The sequence below is a fragment of the Gymnoscopelus microlampas genome, assembly GCF_963454915.1.
Source record: "Gymnoscopelus microlampas genome assembly, chromosome: 5".
NCBI lineage: Eukaryota > Metazoa > Chordata > Actinopteri > Myctophiformes > Myctophidae > Gymnoscopelus > Gymnoscopelus microlampas.
Window position 1 is genome coordinate 53,608,820 of NC_139942.1, and position 6,900 is coordinate 53,615,719.

The window sequence follows — 6,900 nt, forward strand, 5'->3', positions numbered from 1 at the left end:
CAGATCCCCAGGATTTAGAGATTGGTTCTGAGATGTGGTTAAACACCATGTAACATAAGACTTTGGTGGAGAGAATGCTGAAACTTTGTACTGTATAGACCTTGGGTTGTTTAGTTTTTTTCACCCCTCCAAAATATTGATTGATGAACTTATAAATAAACAGTATCAGATATGTGAGGAATTAGATACTACTGCATTTGTTTTGTAATGTGTTTCATGGACTAGCTGCCTTGAAAGTCTTCTTAGACCTGTGATCATTCTGATTTCCATGTTTGGCTGTATATATATACAGTGTAATGATTGAATATTGAGTGTGAATAGAGTACAGAAGTCCTGACGTCACTCGTTCATCCCCTGGGTCGCGGGAGTCATTTCTCTATGGAGAATAACATTGGGTCATCTTAGAATCGTCTCATATAAGAATTGTGGTCCATAAATAAACAAACTGTCTCGGCGATATTGTCAGGGAGGAGGTTCTGTATCGTTTATGATAGTCAGTCACTTATATTTGATACAGTCTGTTTCTGGCGAAAATGTGACTAATTCTGCAGAAGTAACATTATCGTTTTCTCACCGTCAGTTGATGCTTCATATCCATAAGAGTCAAACCGCCGGGGTCATTTGTTTATTTTTGTAACACAGTTCTTATGTGACGCGATAGTAAACACTTCTATGAATTCAGAATGGGGGGAAAAAACGCGTCCCAGGTAGGATGCGGAAATTACGTCAGACTTCGGTGCTCTATGAATAGAAATATACTGTATGTGTAGCCTAAAGGTCTAGGTGATGAATAAACTATTTAAAAATCGGTGGCGAGTATTTCACATCAAAACTATTCATCTAGTTGAGGCCTCATTCATACAGGTTACATGAAAAAATTGTTCTAGTTCTTGTAAGAACCCTAGCTGCTGTATTTTGGGCAAGTTGGAGGCGGTTAGTAGATGTTTTAGGGAGTCTGGTAAATAGTGAGTTACAGTAGCCACGGTGATTGATTAGTGATGAAGGTATGGATGAGAGTTTGTGCATCATTTAATGCAATCAATTATCTGGTTTTGCCAATATTCTTAATTGGCCGATTTTGTGATATTTCTGGCCTCTGCAACCCCTGGGATCTTAAAGTGATAGTTCACAAAAAAAAAAACTTTTTCGATCTATCTATCGAATAGTCACCCCATGGAGACTTGAATCTATGGATATTTTTTTGTTTCTTTGTGTCTCCTACCGGAACCGCTGCCAGTCAAATTATTGGCTTAGGAATGAGACAAAAACTAAAGACATATCCATGAATTCAAGTCTCCATGGGGTGACTAATCGATAGAAAAAAAGTCATTTTGGGAGTGAACTATCCCTTTAACATCTGACTTGCATGTGTGCTTTTGGCCCAAACACTATTGACTTCACTTTTATCGTTATTTAACAGAAGGAAATGTTTGGACCTGGAGGACCATGGCAGTGAGATAGATAGGCTGTAAGTGGGGTGACTGCGGGGTCTGAGGGATTTATATGGACAGATAGATCTGTGTATCAAAGGCTTAAAAATGGAAAGAGATATTGGAGCAGTGGTGGAAAAAGTACTATAGTTTTTACTTAAGTAAAAGTATCAATACTGCAATGTAGAAGTACTCTGTTACAAGTGCAAGTCCCGAATTAAAAATGTACTTGAGTAAAAGTACAAAAGTTTTGGTATCAAAATGTACTTAAAGTACCAAAAGTAAAAGCACTATGTTTGAAAATACTGTAGCAGATCTACAAGCTCACAACGCGAGCTTGTAGCTTGTAGATCGGCTATTTTCAAATAGCCTAGGTATAAAATAGGGCTGAAGTGGTTAGTTTATAATGTAATAATGTAGATATGCAAAGTAACTAAAGTTTTCAAATAATTGTAGTGTAGTACAGTACAATATTTGCCTCTGAGATGCAGTGGAGTAGAAGTAAAAGTATAGATAATTGGAAATACCCCAGTGAAGTAAAAGTACCTCAAAAAGTACAGTACAACATATAACATATAAATACAAAACAATAATGGTCCAAGAATTGAGCCTTGAGGAACACCGCAGGTTATATCTGCATGGCTAGAGGACACGTTCCCAGCTGTAACAGTGAAGGTTCTGACACCAGTCCTAGTGCAGTCCCAGTCACACCTGTACCCGGTTTTCTAGACGATCGATCAGAGTCCTGTGGTCGACGGTATCAAATGCAGCAGGAAGGTGCAGCAAAAACCAACACGGTACAACAGCCAGCGTATGACTTCACCCTAATGCAATTTAAAGCCTTCAGAAGTTCAGTTTGTGTAGCCTACTATGATGAGTTTGAACACCCCACTGAAACTTTTCAAAAAGTGAATAATCATTCATAAAAAAAGTTGAGAGTAGGCCTATCCCATTTTCTCTAGTGCTTTTTGATTTTTTTTTTATACCTATCATCAGTGTTGATTTTGACAGCAAATTTTCATTTAGTTTTAGTCATAGTCTTTTGAATAAAATTCCATTTAGTTTTAGTTATATTTTAGTCATCTGAAATGTTTTTGTGTTTTTGTATTTTGGCGGTGCATTGATGGCGTCATAATGGCTGATTTTACACTTGGTTTGCATGCTGAAAATGGCCGATCTACAAGCTGCGACGCGTTGTGATCTTGCAGATCTACTATTTTCAGAGCGCATCACCCATGCGCAACCAAACATTAAATGACTTATCTTTTAGTTCTACTGGATATCTTCTCCACTAGTCACTCACTAACATTTTAGTCTAGTTTTTATTTGTTGACGAAATTGTCAAAATATTTAGTCTTAGTTTTAGTCATAGTTGACAAAATCAACACTGCCTATCACATCCCATGGGGGAACTTCAGCTTTCAGCTTCACCCAGCTGAGTGCTGCCCACAGATCGGAGCAAGGAGAGGGGAGCAGTTAGGGGTTAAGTCTTGCTCAGGGACACCTAGACACATTGCTGAGGGCTGGAATCGTACTTGGGACCCCCGGGGGCGGACTCACTAACCGTTCAGCTATGGCCTGTCCATTTTGAAAGCACTAGAACAGGGGTCTTCAATGTTTTTCAGCCCAAGGACCCCCTAGCTGAGAGAGAGAGACGAAGCAGGGACCCCCACTACATTGCATACAATTGTGTTGCAGATTAAAAGCGTGAAACGCAAAGTTCTGTGCTTGTAGATCTGCTATTTTGGGCTAATGTTACGCAGAATAGAGATGCTAGGGTTCAAGTGGTTATTGTGAAGAACAAAGATTTGGCGGACCCCCCTGGAGTAACTCTGAGGACCCTCTAGGGGTCCCGGACCCCCTGTTGAAGACCCCTGCACTAGAATAAATGAATGAATGGACGGATGGATTCTTGAGTCACATTATGTCAACTGCTCTACTAAGCCAACAGTATGATTTCCCTGTAATTGATATATTCTACCCCAAGCATTCGTGACACTGAGGGACCCTAAACTTTGAAACAACTTGTCGAAGGAAAAATATGCTTAGTTAGGAAACTGTATTTTCCTGAGACGCAAGGGAAAACATAATTTCTTCTAAACTTTGCATTTAAGTGGCTCCTTGTTTTGGCTGTCATTACTGTACGCCGGAGCGGTAGGTACTGTTGTTAGGCTAATTGTTTGCTGAGAGTCCAGCGTTGTTGTTGAGTTTTTGCTGAGTCGGTCCTTATAACCCATTAAGACCGGGAACGCATCTGTGCCATGTTTATAGATTTCTTTGGACTAAAATTCAAAAGTAGAAGATATACAAGCTCATAGCGCGGCACCGAGTGCCGCGATATGAGCTTGTAGATCTGCTATTTTTGATTTTTTTTTCAAATTATAAAACATGGATAAAGTGGTTACACAGATGCGTTCCCGGTCTTGATGGATTAATGAGCTGTGGATATGGATGGAGCAGAGCCTCCCAAACTCCCTCAGAGCCTTCTTGTTTGTTCATTATGCTTGTTTGAGCCTTTTACTGTATGTACCACACAGACAAGAACAATAATACACAAATGCAATTGTTATTATTATTATTATTGCTGCAAAACACAGTCAAATCCAGTGGACCAGTAGTGTGTGCTGTTATCTTGTAAACCTGAAGTTGCTACTGTAGATGCACTGCTGAGTCCATGTTGATGTTTTCAGATTTTGCATTGTTGGCATTCAACTGACTTAACTTAGCTTATCTAGAGAGATGTGCCGAGTCATTCCTCACTTAGCACATGGTTAGGGTCGCTCTGAATGTTCCCGACACGTCCATCGCTCTACCAAATGAATTTGGCATATAGCGGATGCTAATGCGTTTTCCCAGACGTGTGTGGGCAATAAGATAGCAACAACGTGCCCACGGCCACACCATCCAGGCGCAAATAACAGAGTCGGTAATAATGTACAGCAGGTAGCGCAGCGGTAAGATACCGTTTAATAATAATAATACATTTTATTTGTATAGCACCTTTCATGACATGAAATGCAGCTCAAAGTGCTTTCCAGAGCAAGAATACAATTACAGTTACAACCCCAGGACTAGGGACAGCGCCAGCTCCCTTGTGCGTAATTCACAGGTAGCGAGTTGGGTAGTGCTAAGGGATAAGGCACCGCCCAAGCTCATGGTGTAGAGGAAAATACTAGCTGACCTAGTGAAGTGCCCGTGGGGGGCCCCCCGGTCAACTGGTTCACGTGGTTAGAGCCCCTCCTAACCCTGAAACATGACTGTCATATCATGGCCACTGAGAATGAGAAAACAACTCCCCATGACTAGCCGTCATCACAGAGGCTGTGACACAGATACACACACACACACACAGTGACATACAGATACGGTCATGGAGGGGCCCTAGACATAAAGATAAAGATAAAGAAAACTTTATTGTCCATTAAATTGACATAAAATGGAAATTTGTCTTTGGCACACCAGCAGTCAGTTACAACAATAAAACATTACAAAAATACACAGGTGCATTAAAATACTATATAAAAATGCACTCACATTAACACAACAACAGTGGTCATGAGCAGTGGCAATTTAGACTATTTAAACATTTTCTTATTTAAAATGTCCACAGCAGTTGGCACAAACGACGTTTTGTAACCCTTCTTGTTTACTAATTTTGCCCTAAGCCTCCTGCCCGATGGCATCAAGTGAAACTCAGAGTGAAGAGGATGGGTAGAATCACTGTAAATCTGAATTGCTTTTTTCGTTATGGAGCGGTTGTACTGTATATGCCCTGAAGTTGCAATTGTTTGTCTCCAATGATCTTACTTGCCTGGTTGACTACCTGGGTGAGCTTGTTTTTATCTCTAACTGAGAGGTTCCTAAAACCAGGACACGATGTTAAAAGTGAGAACACTCTCAGTGAGTGATCTATAGACCATGGTCAGGGTGTGTTTACTGGCATTAAAACTTCTCAGTTTCCTGAGAAGTTTTAATGTTGACATGGTTCACATTACGTTCGTCTGTCACAAGTGTCATGGCGGACCTTCAACCTGTTTTTGGCACATTTACAACCCGTACATCTATATGAACGTTCAGATTTCAAATATAAAGTGCTGACCCCACGGCCATGGATGTGACAAGATAAAACGGGCGGGTCTTAGTACCTGTATCTTCCGTATTGTTCAATAAAAGCATTTAATTACATTAGATTAGATGCATTAGAATTATGGAAGATACGGGTACTTAGACCCGCCCGTTTCAACTTGTTGCATCCGTGGCCATGGGGCAAGCACTTTATATTTGAAATGTGAACGTTTATGTAGATGTACGGGTTGTAAATGGACAAAGTGCCGAAACCAGGTTGAAGTTCCGCCATGACGCTTGTGCAGTGGTGGAAAGTACCAATTTCCAATATTTTACTTCTACTCTACTACATCTCAGAGGCAAATATTGTACTTTTACTCCACTACAATTATTTGAAAACCTAAGTTACTAGTTACTTTGTAGATTTTGATTATTATTACAAAACACACATTAACCACTTCAGCCCTATATACATTTCGGCCATTTGCAAATAGCCGATCTACAAGCTCACAATGCATCGCGATGCGTCACATTGTGAGCTTGTAGATCTGCTATTTTCAAAAGATTTTTATACATTTTATACATTTGAAAACTTGTGAAATGGGACATACTGCACAATGAGTTCTTTCTACTTTTGGTACTTTAAGTACATTTTGATACTAATACTTTTGTACTTTTATTCAAGTAAATTTTGAATTCTGGCCTTTCACTTGTATAACAGAGTATTTCTACATTGCAGTATTGATACTTTTACTTAAGTAAAACATTTGAGATCTTTTTACACCACTGCGCTTGTGACAGACGAACGTAATGTGACCCATGGCTAGGACCCCTCCATGACTGTATCTGTAAAGTGACTGTGTGTGTGTATCTGTGTCACATCCTCTGAGATGATGGCTAGTCCTGGGGAGTTGTCTTCTCATTCTCAGTGGCCTAATGCCAAAGCAACTTTGCCGATAGTCATTTTTTTCTCTACCGCTGACATTGACAGAGTGACCAAAAGAAAACACTAAAGACTACAACTTCACTTCATCTCACTGTGTGTGTGTGTGTGTGTGTGAGCCAGGAGGGAGGGAGGGGTGGAGGGAGAGCTGATGGAGCGAGTGAAGGCAAAGAAACATTAGCACATTATAATGATGCAGGAGGAAGGGGGGAGGGAGGGAGGGTGAGATGAGATTTAAGATGCAAAAAAGGAGAGAAAGATGGAGAAGAGAACAGCACATGATGTCATCTTATGAGAGAGAGAGAGAGAGAGAGAGAGAGAGAGAGAGAGAGAGAGAGAGAGAGAGAGAGAGAGAGAGAGAGAGAGAGAGAGAGAGAGAGAGAGAGAGAGAGAGAGAGAGAGAGAGAGAGAGAGAGAGAGAGAGAGAGAGAGAGAGAGAGAGAGAGAGATGAAGGACAAGAT